Raw genomic sequence first — 16,915 nt, 5'->3', positions numbered from 1 at the left:
TTGCACCTCAATAATGCTTGAGGGGCGTGGGGAAGAGCATTGTTTCACTGTTAACCCTTTTTGTGCCATAGTTTTTTGTCTGTAAAACGGGGGAAATGATAACAACCATCTCACAGAGTTGTCAGAATTAAGTAGGATAATTCAAGTAAATAATTCACATAGTGTCCAGCACATATTGATCACAAATAATTGTAAGTTACTTTATTCCCATTTTATAGCAGAGGCATCTGAGGCTCAGAAAATTTCAGAATTTGCTACAGGTTGCACAGTGAGAGGTAGAGTGAGGTTAGAACCTGTGACTTCCAATTCATCATACTTTCTCCGTTAAACTCAAGTTATAGAATAACCTAATTAAGGGTGTGGGACTCTTCCCCCAAAGCCCTAAGGCCAAAAAGAGCCGTGGAGCCTCTTGATTTCCTTCTTGTGTTTGAATCCTCGCCAAGACATTTCTGACAAAGTCATCAGCTAATCTCTACTGGGATAATCTGTGCCTGGGGGACCCACTGCCTCCGAGGCTGCGTATCCACAATAAGGCATTCAATTTGTTGTGCTATAGGATCAAGGTGGCAGATGCTGTTAGGTGCCCGCTTTTCCTCCCTACCCTCCTTCCTAATACGATTCCAGCTCTCTTCAGGGCAGCAGCAGTGTGGCTAGACTTTCTGGGCTCCTTTGCAACTAGGGTGGGCCTAGACATGGCCCTGGCCATGTCTGTCTCTCCAGGCCTGAGGCCTGGCAGAGAGGGCCTGTGGGCAGCTCTAGGGAGGGTCTGCCCCCTGAGACATGGAGGTGGCAGGTCCAGGCTGTACTCCTGGGCTTCCCATCCCTGGTTGTGCCAAGGAGGGGTGTGGTGGTGCTGGGGGAGGGAAGGGGGCCCTGGTGAGTGGGAAGCATGTCCTCGCAGGATCAACTGTATGGTTTTCTTGCTTAAAGGGGGGAATTTTCAGCAGGCAGCATGCTTTGCTCTTCTCTCTCCCCACTATTCTTGCGTACGACGTGGATGTGATGGCTGGAAGTCCAACAGCCATTCTCTGAGCATGAAGGAGGAAGCCACACATTCAGGCGGGAGGGGCAGAAAGCTAGAGGGAGCCTGGGCTGTGGATGGCAGCACACACGGCTGTAACATCAGCGGTAGCCTGCTGCCACCTTTGTGCATCTCATTGTGCAAGGAAAATAAGCCCTCCTCAGTGATGCCTCTGAAAAAAGCTAAATATCCAGCAGCAGAGGGAGGGCTAGATAAATTACAGCACACCCATGTGCTATGCTATGGTGTGGCCTTGAAAAATCATACTGTGCATGGCTGTTTATTAAGGTGGGAAGTTATTGCTGAAAAATGCGAATTCTAAGAGTATGTTCAGTATAGTGTCAATGTGAAAAATACATATACGTGCCTCGTGCTTCCCAACTCTAGCTCTCTCAGGATACACTGTGCTCCAGCAGCTGCTGCTCTTATTCTGGACTGCCACTGCTTCCCCCACGAGACCTTGTGGCCTGAAGGGCAGAACTGCGTCTCGCCTTTCTGGAGCCCAAGGGCCTTGCCCAGGCCCCAGCACAGACCAGGCAGATAGTAAACATCTGTGGAATAATTGAATGAGGAATTGGCAGCCAGAGACTCCATGCCACCCTTTGCTGCCTGCTCAAGGTTGGTGGCCTTGAGGTTCTGGGGTCCTCAGGTGCCTGTGTGTCCTGGTCTTGCTGACCTCTCTTGGCTGGTTCTCTGCCAGGCACTATAACCACACTCATGTTGGTCTCCCAGGCCAGAGGTGGTGGTCTCCACCCTTGGCTGCTTGTCAGCCTTGTCTGGGGAGTTTGAAATAGTTACCAATGCCTGGGTCTCACCCCATACCAGTGGAATGAGAAGCTCTAGGAGTGGGCTGGCTTTGAAGCCCAGGGACCAGCTACCTGCTGTCCCTACATGGCCCCTGTGACAGACAGTGAGGAATAGGGCTCAGTTATGATCCTAGAAGTGGAGCTCAGTTCTTGCCGGCCACTGCCCGGCTGTAAAGAGATCATCCCTGCACCATTTCACCGTACACAGGCGGGGTTCTGGCCGCCCCTGAAGGGAGCCCTCTGGGAGCAGCCATCCCACCTGAATGGATGAGCGTGTGGGAGTCCCATAGGCCAGGCCCTCTCTAAGGCTTTACTAGATTAACTCGTTGAGTCCTCACAGCCAGCTGTGATGTGGGTATCACTATCACTATTGTTCTCACCATCTGCATTTTACAGAGGGGCCAACTCAGGCACAGAGAGGTTAACTAGCCTGCCCCAGGTCATACACCTGGCCAGGGACAGGGTGAGGTTCCGTCCCAGGCAGCCTGGTGCCAAAGTCTGGGCTGATGTGTCTCAGCACCTTCTATGTGCTAGGGTCCTTCCCACAAAGCAGCAGTTCCAGAAACTTGAAAGGGAGAAGATATGGGTAAGATATGGGTAAGATACGTTTCAAAAGAAACAGGAATATTGAGAACAGCATACTCTTCCACACTGTTTTCCAGATCTATCTTGGCCGTGGGTGTCGCTCCTGCATTTGTTTCCCTCTGACCCCGTCCTTGTCCTCTCCTACTTGTCCTTCTGAAACCCTTCCCCTTGTCCCCAAAGAACCCAAGCTCCCTTTAATGGAATGGCGCTGTAATTGCATTACCGCCAGGCCCACTGGCTTGGCCGCCGGACGCAGGTGGGCATCCAGTGGGTGAGGCAGGGGCAATGGAGACAGATGGCGCCCGAAGGGAGATTTGATTACCTGCTTCTTTCCCAAAGCCAATCCGCCTGATAACTGCGTTATGGCCTGTTATTGATAGGCTTCCTCTCTGCTGCTGCTGGAGATTTGGTTTGTCTGTGACTTTTTACATCCGTAGGAACTCAAAGATGAATGAGGCGGGGCCCAGCTCGGAAGTCTAGGGAGGACAGAGGAAGGAGGCGGCAGGGATGAGTGCTGCGGGGACCAGGGGGAGGCAGGGGGTCAGCCAGGGCCACGTGAGAGCTTGGGGTGAGGAGCATTCGGTGAGAGGATGGGGCTGCAGGTGGGCGTACTGAGGCCTTCAATGCCAGGCTGAGAAGGCTGGTTTGTGAGAATTGGGAGCTTATGCTAGGCTCCTGAGCAAGGACAGTGACAGGCGAAAATGGCTTTGGGGAAGAGGAGCAAGTGGGTATGGCAAACATAGGGCAAGATAAGGACTGCTGGGACCCCTGTCTGCCCCTCTGAGTACAGAGAATGAACCAGTGGCTTGGACTCACTGGGTTCAGACCAAGGAAAAAGGGAAGTGAGGCAGACACCCACAGACACTGGGCTAGACCCTTGCCTATGCTGACTCTCACTCAGTCCTGGCAGCAGGCCTGTAAGGCATCTTGGTGTAGCAACCTGGAAATGGCAGCCTGGCGAGGATGAGTCATCGCCGGCTCACACAGTGGAGCGGAGGACCCACCCGGCCATCCTGATGCCAACGCACGTTCTCCCCGCTGAGCAGCTCGGCCTTCCAGGGCTCAAGAGGCCAGGGGTGATGCCTGGAGGGGCAAGAAATAGCCACACGCTTTCCTAACCCCTCTTTCCTGCACTTAGAGCTCACAACAACAGCCAGTGCAACTAGCCACTGCCTCCCAAACACATCAGCTGACCCGTGTGCTCTATCTAAATGATGCTCACTTGACAAACAAGGGCGTGGAGCTCAGAGAGGTCAATGGCCTGTCTGGACCACACAGCGGCTGCATGTGACGGGCTGAGCAGCGCCTCCACTGCAAGCCTGTCTGGTTCCCTTCACCACATTGTGCCCATCCCCAGACTCTGGCTCCTGTATTCCCGGACTCCACTTTCTCAAATCCTGGGATTAGTGAGGAGGGGGAATTGGCAGCATGGCTCAGAACAAGCTGCTCAGTGTGGAAACTTTCTCTGAGCATCCCCAGGCCTGCCTCATCCCCACTTCATCTCCCTCTTATATCCCAGACCTCTCTCCAGGCCTGAGGCCTGGAGGGCCCAGGGAGGGTCTGCCCCGTAAGACATGGAGGTGGCAGGCCCAGGCCGTACTCCTGGGCTTCCCATCCCTGGTTGTGCCAAGGAGGGGTGTGGTGGTGCTGGGGGAGGGAAGGGGGCCCTGGTGAGCGGGGAGCATGTCCCTGCAGGAAGCCAAGAGTCTCGGAGGAGGACCAAGAATGGCTGGGCCTCAGCCCAGCCCCTAATCCCTCTGCACACACTCCCTTCCCTAAGGATTTTCCCTTGGAAAAATGTGTTTAATTTTCTCAGCTCAGAGACAATGAATAGAGGATTTGGGGTGGGGTGAGGATGGGTGATGGAGGCGGCCCATGGAGTTTGCCATGGGAAAAGACGAGCAAATGGCAAAACCAGTTTCTGACATGCCCCCTCCTCAGAAAGAAGCTGGAAGCTCAAGCCTGACTATAGGACCAGCAGAGCCCCTGGCCAGCCGCATGCTGCAGAGGCTCTGGCTGATTTTGTTGGCTGCTCGCCTGTTTTGTTGTTTGCAAGTTCTCAGAATAGGAGACCCCTAAAGACAGAAACTGCATGTGTCCTGCACAGGAAATCTTGTACTGGTGAGTGTAATTACTGTGGTGGGGTGGACAGTGACGGAGGTGGTCATAGTGGTGGAGGCCACGGTGGGCGTGATGACGGTGACGGTGTAGTGGTGACGGGGGTGGTCACGGTCATGGAAAACCCTGAAACCATGAAGAGCATGGGGAGAGGGGGCAGAGGTTGAGAGATGGGCTTCGTAACTTGACAAACCTGGGTGTCCATCCCAGGCCTATCTCTCTCTAGCAGTCACCTGGGCAAGTCAGCCTCTCAGAGTCTCACTTTCCTCATCGGAAAAATGGGATTAACAGGAGCTATTGGTGGAGTGTAGGGATCTGAACACTGCTACCCAGGGTGGGCACTGACTCCCTCAGATTTTTTCATTTCGTGGGGTTTTTTAGCCCCTCTGTCTGCCCAAAAGCCTTCCCTTCTGCCCACAAACTTCCTCCAGTTGTTCCCACTAGCTCTTCCCTGAATCACCACCTCAATTCCTTCCTTCCTTCAGAGCCCCACACATTCTAAAAAAGAAGTCTACACACACTGCCTCTATTTCCTGACCTCCCACTTGTTTCTAGGCCCTCTCAGCAGCCTTCTGGTTCCAAACCCTATGGAAACTGCTCTCACCAAGTCAGCAGGGGCCTCCTCCTCTCAGCCTCAACTTCTTGGGGGAAATTGGTTCTAGGGCCAGCAAGACTTCCAAAGAGCCTCTTCCCAGTAGGTTCAACCTCCCATCATCTGGAAGTCTTTCTGCTCCCCTCAGGGACCCGCCACCAAGCCCTCCGCCCCTGAAGGTTGGTGCTCTGAGGGCATCCTCCTCTCTCTGTGCACTCGCCATCAGAGTGGTTTAGCTCCCCTTGTTCCAATTCCAGTTGGCCACAAGCAGCTCCCAAGTCAATTTCTCTGCTTCACTGTCCATTAGCTGACCCAGCTAGAACCCCACCCCTGGCTCCTGATGCCTCTCCTGCTGGACTTTTCAGCACGTTGGATGAAGGCCATCAGTGCTGAACTCACCATACTCTTCCAAGATCTGCCTGCTCCTCCCCATCACCCCAGAGCAAGCCCTTGGCTCCTCTCCCCTTCCTAGAAACTCCCACCACTGTTGTCAGTTCTCTTGGGTCACGATTCCTTAAAAATGAACACAGAATCTAATTTTATTTTCAAAACATGAAACCAGTTCACCATTTAACTTTGCTCTTGTTAAGTCTATTATCCTGATTCATCCTCTTTGGTATTAAAGCCAATAAATCATACAAATCTTGAAACTTTTAAACTCAGAAAAATAAACTCTGTTATGACAATCCTTGACGTGTTAATCTGTGTTGTGTAAACTGTTAGCTTTAAAACACAAAACGCCCTTTAACATGGTTGTGTTTCAGCAACTTCCTGCACATCATCGTGCTTGCTTTTAGTAACAGCAGACTAGGTAATGGTGATCAACCTTCTTGCTGAGGGCAACCAGAACAGCTATATATTTTGTAAAAAAACTACCACTACCACCACAACACCAGACCGTTTGAAGCATCTGAGCACTAATAAGACAAACGAGATAGTAGACAATTATTGAGCTAGGATATGGAGAGGACTGAGACTAGGGAGGTGAGCTTGGCTTTTTTTTTTTTTTTTTTTTTGAGACAGGGTCTTACTCTTGCTCAGGCTGGGGTGCACTGATGTGATCACAGCTCATTGCAGCCTTAACCTCCTCAGCTCAAGCAATCCTTTTGCTTCAGCCTCCTGAGTAGGTGGGGGTCACAGGTGTGCACCACCACATCCAGCTAATTAAAAATTTTTTTTGTAGAGATAGGGTCTTGCTATGTTGCCCAGGCTGGTCTGGAACACCTGGCCCAAGTGATCCTCCTGCCTCAGCCTCCCAAACTGCTGGGATTATAGACTTAAGTCACTGCACCTGGCTGAGCTTGGCTTTTAAATGCTTTTCCTCTGGGAATGGAGGGAGTGAGTGACTGAGAGGTTGAAAGGTGGATCAGCGCTTTCGAGGATCTGGGGATACGAGACAAGGCCTACCAAGAGGAGTATTTGGTAAACCTCCTTGCTTTGGGTTGAGACCCCAAAGGGCTGTGCCTGAGGACTAAGGATAAACTGGAAGTAGACAGGTTCTTACAGCGACTGCCGCTCTGCTTAGACTCATCTCAATTCCTGAAATTGGATTAAGGCGATCCAATGTTGCTAGTGCCCTCAGGGTCCTGCAGATCCTCTCTGGAAGAAGATGTCATTCTGGTGTCAGATAATTTCTACAAACAACTTTGCATCTGCAATGTCCAGGACACACACAAAAACAAAACAAAACAAAAACAACTCACAAAAAACCAAATAAAACACACACACACACACACACATATACACACAACAAACCAAAACCAAAACCAAAACCAAAAACCAAACACATGAGACTGGACAACATGAACAAACATAAAAGCATATACAACAGGGGCTCTAGATGTTGGAATTATCAGATGCAGATTTTATAATTAAAAAACAGCAATGCTTATTATGTTCAAGGAGATAAAAATACATGATGGAAATAGACATGATTTGAGAATTTTGGCAGGCAATTGAAACTTTGTTAAAAAATAAAAATTCTAGAACTGAAAATTATAATACCCAAGACTAAGGATTCAATGGATAGGTTTAAAAGTATATGAGACATTGCTGAAGAAAGAATTACTGAATTAGAAGCTAGATTAGAAAAAATATCCAGGCCAGACATAGTAGCTCACGCCTGTAATCCCATCATTTTGGGAGGCCGAGGTGGGTGGATCACTTGAGGTCAGGAGTTCGAGACCAGCCTGGCCAACATGGTGAAACCCTGTCTCTGCTAAAAATACAAAAATTAGCTGGGCGTGGTGGCGCATTCTTGTGGTCCCAACTACTTGGGAGCCTGAGGCAGGAGAATCGCTTGAACCCAGGAGGCAGAGGTGGCAGTGAGTCGAGATCATGCCACTGCACTCCAGCCTGGGTGACAGAGTGAGACTCCATCTCAGAAAAAGAGAAAAAAAAAATCCAGAATGAAGCATGGAAAGGTAAAAGAATGAAAAATATAGAAGAGAGTCTAAAAGACAGAGAGAAAGCAATTAGAATGTGAAATTGAAGGGATAAGGTGAGATTCAAAATGTTTTAAAACCAATCCATACTCATTAACCCAAAAAATCTAAAAAATAATAACCTACACAACCTTTCAGATAAACCAAATACAGTTTTATATCAGAGTAAAATAAACTGATCATCAAAAAAGGAGTTTTTTTTTTTAAAATTTTTTTTTTTTTTTTTTTTTTTTTTTTTTTTTTTTTTTTTTTATTTTGACATTCTGTTCCCAGGTTGGCTCACTGCAACCTCCGCCTCCTGGGTTCAAGCGATTTTCCTGCTTCAGGCTCCCAAGTAGCTGAGACTACAGGCATGCGCCACCATGCCCAGCTAATTTTTGTATTTTTAGTAGAGACAGGGTTTCACCATGTTGGCCAGGATGGTCTCCATCTCTTGACCTCGTGATCTGCCCGCCTCCTGGGTTCAAGCAATTCTCCTGCCTCAGCCTCCTAATTAGCTGGGATTACAGGCATGCGCCACCATGCTCAGCTGATTTTTGTATTTTTAGTAGAGATGGGATTTCATCATGTTGGCCAGGCTGGTCTCAAACTCCTGACCTCAAGTGATCCACCTGCCTCGGCCTTCCAAAGTGCTGGGATTACAGGCGTGAGCCACAGCGCCCAGCTAAGGAGATCTTTAAAATAGTTAGATGAATAAACAGAGTATCTTCAAAGGGGCAACAATTAGTCATGCAGCTAATTTCTTAATGGAAACAATGGAAGCCAGAATATGATGGAATTCTTTAGAGCCCCATATGAGATGGAAAAGAACAAAGTATTTTTCTCAACATGGAACACTTCTGGCATATATGTGGCGATTTCTCCCTACCAACAATCAGCTCTCTAGTGGACACCAATTGAGTGTCAATACTGACACTAACTTAATTCAATACTGACACTAACTGAAATTAATGTAGATCACACAGGTCTAAGGACAGTCCCACAAGACTGCCTCCCATTTCAGATGACAATTACAAGTGCCAGGTTGCAACGTATACTTCTGACTAGCAGGCTATAAATTGGGGGTTTCCCCTCTCCTCAGGTTCAATTAAATTTCTTGAGAGGCTCACAGAACTCAGGGTAACACTTTACTTACTATTGCCAATTTATCACAAAGAATATTTTGAAAGATACAGATGAACAGCCAGATGGGAGAGCTACGCAAAGCGAGGTATGAGGGAAGGGGTGTAGACTTCCATGTCCTCTCCAGGCACACCACCTTCTAGGAACCACCATGTGTTCAGCAATCTGGAGGCTCTCTGAATCCAGTCCCTTTGGGTTTTTATGATTGATCACAACATTGGCCTTTGGTGATCAACTCAACCTTCAGCCTTTCTCTCCTCTCCAGAGGTTGGGGTGGGGGTCTGAAAATTACAAGACTCTAATCACATGGTTGGTTCCCCTGGCAACCAGCCCCATCCTGAGGCTATCCAGAAGCCCCCAGTCACCAGATATCTCATTAGCTACAAAAGATACTTATCACTTAAGAAATTCCAAAGGTTTTAGGAGCTGTGTGCCAGGAAACTGGGATGAAGACCAAATATAGTCATGAGTCTGAGAAATGCATCATTAGGCAATTTCATCATTGTGTGAACATCATAGAGTGTACTTACACAGATATAGATGATATTGCCTACTATTCTGGGCTATGTGGTTCTAGGCTACAAACCTTTATATCATGTTACTGTGCTGAATATTATAGGCAATCGTAACACAATGGTAAGTACTTGCATATCTTAACATGGAAAAGGTACAGTAAAAATACCACATAAAAGATAAAAAATGGTGCACCTGTAGAGGGCACTTACCACGAATGGAGCTTAAAGGACTGAAAGTTGCTCTGGGTGAGTCAGTGGGTGAATGGTGAGTAGGTGTGAAGGCCTAGGACATTACTGTATACTACCGTAGACTTTATAAACACTGTGCACTTTGGCTACACTAAAATTATTTTTAAATTTTTCTTTCTTCTGTAATAAATCAACCTTAGTTTACAGTAACTTTTTAACTTTATAGGCTACTTAATTTAAAAAGTTTTTGTTTCTTTTGTATTAACATTTAGCTTAAAACAAAAACATATTTATAGCTGTGCAAAAATATCTTCTTTTAAAATACTTTCATTCTGTAACTTTTTTTCTGTGAAAATTGTTTTTAACCTTTAAAAGTTTTTTGTTAAAAATGAAGACACAAGCACACATATTAGCTTAGGCCCACACAGGGTCAAGATCAGTAATATCACTCTCTTCCACCTCCGCACCTTGTCCCACTGGAAGTTCTTCAGGGTTGATGACACGTAGAGCTGTCATCTCTTCTGATAACAATGCCTTCTTCTGGAATACCTCTGAAGGACCTGCCTGAGGCTGTTTTACAGTTAACTTTTTTTTTTTAGTAAGTAGGAAGATTATACTCTAATGATTAAAAGTATAGTATAGTAAATACATAAATCAGTATCATAGTCATTTATGAACATTATCAAATATGTACTGTATATAATTTTAAGTGCTATACTTGTATGTGACTGGCAGCACGGTATGTTTGTTTAAACCAGCATCACTACAGAGACATAAATAACATGCTGCACTAAGACGTATGATGGCTGCAATGTCAGTAGGCACTATGACGTATGATGGCTGCGATGTCAGTAAGCAATGGGGACTTTCAGCTCCATTATAATTTGATGAGACTGCTGTTAAGTATGTTGTATGTTATTGACCATAATGTTGTTTTGTGGTGCATGACTATATACATTTCTTATCATAAATAAAAATGTTACAAGGGCTAAAATAAAATGGGCAGCCTATAATTTAATGCCCAGAAAAAAGTATTCAAGAAGGAAGGTGAAAGAAATACATTTTTAGAAAAATAAAACTGACAATTAATTACCAGCAGATCTGCATTGATAGGACATTTTTTTTGCAGAAGAAAATAATTCTAAATGGAAGAATAGAGATACAAGAAAGAATAAAGAGCAATGAAAATGGTATACATGTGGATAAATAGCAAATATATGCTACATATAAATAATAATAATAATGGTGTTTGGGAAGAGTTAAGGTTTTTAAGGTTCTTGCATTTATTTTGGGGAGAGTAAAAGAATCGATTAACATTAAGATTTGTTAAAAAGGCATGCTGTAATCTCTGGGTGGCTACTAAAAAATTATAAAAAAGTGAACAAATTCCACATTTTAAAAGGGGGATAATAAAATAATTCCAACAGAAGGCAAAGAAAGGAGAGAAAAAGGAGCATAGGTAAGTAGGACACACAGCACTTAGTATTGGTTTAAGTCCAAATAAACAGTAATTTCATTGTATATAAAATGACTATTTTTTCCCATTAAAAGGCAAGGATTTTCAGACTTATTTTGGATAAGAATCCAAGTCTGGCACAGTGGCTCATGCCTATAATCTCAGCACTTTGGGAAGCCAAGGTGAGAGGATCACTTGAGCCCTGGAGCTGGAGACCAGCCTGGGCAACATAGGGAAAACCCATCTCTACAAAAAATTAAAAAATTACCTGGGCGTGGTGATGCATGCCTGTTGTGAGCAGTGAGGATGTAGTGAGCCGTGATCGTGCCACTGCACTTCCGCCTGGGCAACAGAGTAAGACCCTGTCTCATAAAAAGAAAAAAGAATCCAAATCCAGCTACACCCTGTACATAGATGTACCTGAAATATAGAGATAAAATAAAAGTTAAAACATGTAACACTAACAAAAACAGAAAGCTGGTGCAGCTATGTTAAAATCAGACTAAATAGATTTTAAAGCAAAGAGCATTGCTAGATATACAGACATTTCACAATGATATAAAGTTCAATTTTCCATGAAGATGTAATAATTGTACATTTGTATGCACCTGATAGCTTGGCCTCAAAATATCTGTGGGTTTCATATCTGTGGATTCAGCCAACTGCAAATCAAAAATATTTGAGGAAAAAACAACAAAAAGTAACGATGCAAAATAAGAATAATACAAATAAAAAACAATACAGCACAATAACTATTGATATGGCATTTACATTGTATTAGGTATTATAAGTAATCTAGAGATGATCGAAAGTGTAGAGGAGGATGTGCATAGGTTATATGCAAATAGTACATTATTATATATAAGGAACTTCAGCATTCCAAGATTTTGGTGTCCACAGGGGTCCTGGAACCAACCCCAATACTCAATTTGACATGCAAAGTCTTCTGTGATCTAGCCTCAGGTCACCTTTCTTTCATCCTCCATATTCCACTGCTCTCCTTTCCAAAGCCTGTGCTCATTTCTCAGCCACCTTCACTCCTAGGCTCTAGTCCTTTCCCCACTATTGACTGTTTTGTCTGTTGTGCCCTCTCCCACTTTCAGGAGTAACAGCTCCACAAGTCATCCTTCAAAGCTTAACTCAAATGACACCTCTACAAAGTCTTCCCAATGACTCACGTTAGTCTTCATCTCTTCCATCATGCCCCAAACTTGGTGACTACTAGTGGATTTTGAGGCTAGATACCACTGAAATCACCAAGAAACAGAACTCTTGGATCCTCATTATTAGAATACCTACGAGACAAATTTGCTGGGTAATCTTGGGCCAGTTCCTTATCCTCCCTGGCTCTTAGTTTCTACAACTGTGGAAGAAATACTTTGGACTAGAAGTGGTGTTTCTCCAAGGAGAATAGGGGTGCAATGCTTCACTATGCAAACTGCCTTGTCCACTGGGGGATCTAGCATGCCTGGCCTGGGGCACCCAATGCCAGAACATCTCTAATCACTATTACAATGAAAAAGACTCCAAAACATTTTCAAACATTCTAGAGACCATCTCCACTAGACTGGGTGATTCCTTAGGATCTTCCAGGTGAGATACTCTTGGAATCCTCTGGTTGGCGTGTAGGGACCACTGGTGGCCCAGAAACATGCAGAGGCCTACACAGTGGGCCAATGGTGGGGAATAAGCTGGAACCAAACTGGAGATGATGCCCAGGCCATATCCTGGCTCCTGAGGGCAGAACTAGTGTTCAGATTCCCAGCCTTCAAAGGGGCATGAACTCTCAAATGGCTCAGGCCTTCTTTTTTTTGAGATGGAGTCTCACTGTGTCGCCCAGGCTGGAGTGCAGTGGCGTGATCTCGGCTCACTGCAACCTCCACCTCCTGGGTTCAAGCAATTCTCCCGCCTCAGCCACTCGAGTAGCTGGGACTACAGGTGCCACCACTACACCTGGCTAATTTTTGTATTTTTTTAGTAGAGACGGGGTTTTGCCACGTTGGCCAGGCTGGTCTTGAACTCCTGACCTCAGGTGATCCACCCGCCTTGGCCTCCAAAACGCTGGGATTACAGGAGTGAGCCACCGCTCCCAGCCTGTCAGGCCTTCTTGTCTGGGGAGCTCCAGTCTGTCCTGAAGAACAGAATCCAGCGAGTAGGTGATGCCCCCGGTGAGGAATGGCTCACCCGTAGCAGGACTCTACAGGTGGGGCTGGCTGGGGCTAGGAGGGGGTCATGGGCTATTAGTGGAGCTGGAATAGCAAGCAAGAAGAGTCAGTTGTCCTATGCACGCAATCATAGGAGGTTGGGTGGGGTGGGTATGGGGACAGTTGTGACTTGGGCAGATGGAGAGGGCTCAAGACTGACCACTAGGCATGCCAGCAGTGGTTATGGACAGCAGAACAGTTGTGTTGCCCTCCTGCTGGGGAGAATGCAAACACACCTGGTTGTCCAGACTGGGTGGTGGAGAAGTAAGGGCAGAGAAAGTTCTCGTGTAAATGAGCATGATGAAGGGCAGCAAAGAGCGATGAGGCAACTGCAGAGCCGCCTCTCCTCAGAGGTGGTTTGTGGTGGGGCTCTGGGGGAAACCAGAGTGTTGCCCAATGTTAAGAGCTCAGAGTGAGTTTTCAGGAAGTTCTGGGAATCGTTGCAGTTGTTGATTCACTGAGTCATCCATTCAATAAGGATCTCCAGGGTTGGAATGAGAACACCGCAATCTTGTACATGTTCTGGGACCATAACTCATCTGGTGTGAGGTATCAGAGATTTGGTGACTGGGAAAAGAGGAACTTGGAAGTGGAAGAATTTGTCAGTGTTTATCCAACTGGGCCCAGCGGGGAGGCAGCTCTGAATCAAGATAACTGGCCTCAAGCAGATGATGGGGGTCATGACAAAGAGAGGGAGGAGGAAGGCTAGAAAGGATTATTTCAGGTACCTTCCCACCTGATCTAATGCCTGCAACCACCCAGTGAGCCCGAGGCTATGATTTCCCCTATTTTGCAGATTAACAAACAGAGGCCCAGTTCTTGAGTTCAGAAGGGCACTTTTTCAGGCTCACCGAGCTTGAACAGCCCTGAGAATCTCCAAACTGCCTTTGCCTCAATGTCTGCAATCTGTGGGTCTCAGATGGTGACTGCCAAAGTGGAAGGCAGTTTCTGTGCCTACTGTGGATCTTTCTGACAGCAACACCTGTCCCCACAGTAGCACCACATCAGTTTTCCAGAAGTCTGGTTATATGGCTGGTCTCCCAGAATCTGCTCATCCATGGGCAAACACATAAAACTGAATTTTTAAACTTTCCACACCAGGGACCAAGTCTTGGTGACTACACAATGTCAGCTAATGTGTTTTGAGTGTGTGCTATGTGCTTGGCACTGCTTTTAGCAGTTCAGATATATGAACTCATTCATTCCTCACACCAACCTGGGAGGGACATGCTACTGTTAGCCTCATTTTACAGGTGGAGAAACAGAAGCCTGGAGATGCTGAGTAACTTGCCCACGGTCTCACAGCTGACAAGTGGCCAAGAAGGATTCAAACACATGTGTGCTGGCTCCGGTGGCTCCAGAAGTCTGCTGAGGGGCTACCTGAAGCACATTGCCCCCTGGAGTTAAGGACAACTGGATCTGGGCTCCCGAAGCCTGCAGTCCATTTCTGGCCGCAAAACCAATTAGCTGTGTGACCTGAAGCGCATCTCTTACTCCCTCTCTGAATCCCCATTTTCTCTCTGGTTGAATGAAAGGATTGAACTGGATGATCCTTAGCTCGGTTGGTTACAGCTCTGACATTTCAAGAGGCTTCATCAGGCTAAAATAAGCACAAGAGCCACGCTGCGGTTGGGAAAGGGCAGCCTGGGACGTGCGTGCGTGGAAGCTGGGAGGCTCTCCGTGGTGAGGAGGTGTAGAGGGCTAATTGCGAGTGCATGAGCTCAGCTGGAGGCCACCTTCTCCACTCTGTGCCCACAGCTGGCTGTGAGTCACTGACAGGTCACCAGCCACAGTGGGGCTGCTGGAGACAGGGCAGACCTTGAACATGGACAGAAGACAAGTCTGACCCGGTGCTGGGCTTGGGGGCCCAGGAGACCTGCATGCTCTTCCTAGTCCCTGTCTAGTGCTACTGCACCCTACTAGGAAGGCACTCCATCTCCATCTCCCTGAGCACAGCACCCCTTTTATGGCAGCTCTGCCAGCCCTGGCACTCTGCCACTCACCTCACATACACTGAGTACCCATGTTGTGCCAGCACTGAGAGACCGAGGCAGGTAAGAGATCCCTGCTCTCAGGAAGCTTGCAGGCAAGGGGTCAGGGCCTGGCCATATGTCTCAGGCTTCTGAACCTGCCAGTGGGGGCTTGGAACTAGGGCACCTGCACACGTCCCAGAGCTGAGGCTGTTGAAGCACCTACCCCAGGCCTCTGCAGGATGGCCAGGTGCCAACCCCACTCCTAACCCTGAGGAGGAGGCTGCCAGACAGGCCACGACCTCAGGACAGATGTGTGCCAAAGGGTCACCCCTGGGAGAGTAGCCCAAAGGGGGTTCTAGAAAGTGACCTCCTTGAGAAAGCTGAGAAGGCATGCGGAGGGTCAGGCTCAGCTTCTCTCAAGACACTTCTCCTTGCCCTGCTATGAATGTCTTCCAGCATGACCTGTCTGGAGTTGCCAGAGAGATTCAAAGTGTGCTTTTCTGCCTCTGTGCGTGTGCTGCGTGCGTCTCTCACTGAGCTCTTTGAGGACAGGGCCCCATGGCTCGTTGCCTACCTGGGGTCTGGCATAGCGCCAGTCTCACAGACTCACTTCTGAGACAAACGTCAGAGGTCTCCAGTCTTCTGTCCAGCATGTGAAATTCTCTGTAGTATTCAATGGTAAAGTTTCATTCATTAATTAATTCAATCACCATTCATTGGTTCCTTCATTGAAGCAATAGCACCTCTGCGAAGCGCTACTTTTGCTTCTGCTTAAACTCATTCCTGAGAAGCTCGTAGTCTTTTGGGACCATCCATTGGACATTGTGACCATTTGACTTTTAAGATTTCTTACTGTCGCTGATTTAAAAACTGACTCCCTAAGTTCACCTTCTGCTGGCATTTCTTCTGCTCCTGGAGAACCAGTTTAACCCTCCTTTGCATGGCAGCCTTCAGAGCATTCAAGGCATGCTCAACTCTCTTCCTTTCTTCCCCCCTTCCCCCTCCCCTCCACCCTCCCTCCCTTCCTACCTCCCTGCTTCCCTCCCTCCTTCCCACCTCCCTGCTTCCCTCCCTCCTTCCCACCTCCCTGCTTCCCTCCCTCCTTCCCTCCTTCCCTCCTCCCTCCTTCCCTCCTTCCCTCCTCCCTCCTTCCTACCTCCCTTCCTCCCTCTTCCCTTCCTCCCTTCCTCCCTCTTCCCTTCCTCCCTTCCTCCCTTCCTCCCTTCCTTCCTTCTTTTTTCTTCCTTCCCTCCTTCCTTCTTCTTTCCATGTATAGACAGTTACTGAGCTTCCAGTATGGGACAGGCACCAGGAAAACAATGGTAAAAAGCATATACAGCCCCTGACCTCACGCAGCTTACAGCCTAGTTAGGGAGGCACCACAGATCAACCAACTGGGTAGCTGCAAAGCTGCCTCGAGTAAGTGCAACCCCAAGACCAGGGCGAGGCATCAGGTAGAGCATGTAAAAGTGGGATACCATCCACAGAAAGGGCTCTCTTTCTTGGGGTGAAACACCTCTGTGGCACTTCCTCGTATGATGGGGTTTCTGAACTCCTCCCCACCCTGTCACTCTTTTTGTCACTGTCCCCTTGAGGAGGTCCCCAGGTCTGGACCCACTGCTCCAGGACGGCATGGCCAGCTTGGTGCCCAGGGAGCAGCCCCTCTCTGGTTGGACTCAGCCCTCCCATTAGTGCAGCCCAAGTCTGCACGCTCATTGCTCCCTGAGGGGCAAGGCTCCTCCCAGAAATGTTCACACAAATTGTTCTTACGTGTGGCCTCCCCCCAGACTGTGTTTGAGCTGTTGAGTGTCTGACCTTGAGTTCGAGTCCTTGCGCTGGCCCTGTGAATACTCATCTCTCTGGTATGGCCTATTCCCTCCACCCATCAGG

The sequence above is a fragment of the Hylobates moloch genome, unplaced genomic scaffold (assembly GCF_009828535.3).
Source record: "Hylobates moloch isolate HMO894 unplaced genomic scaffold, HMol_V3 SCAFFOLD_20, whole genome shotgun sequence".
Lineage (NCBI taxonomy): Eukaryota > Metazoa > Chordata > Mammalia > Primates > Hylobatidae > Hylobates > Hylobates moloch.
This window is presented reverse-complemented; position numbering follows the sequence as displayed.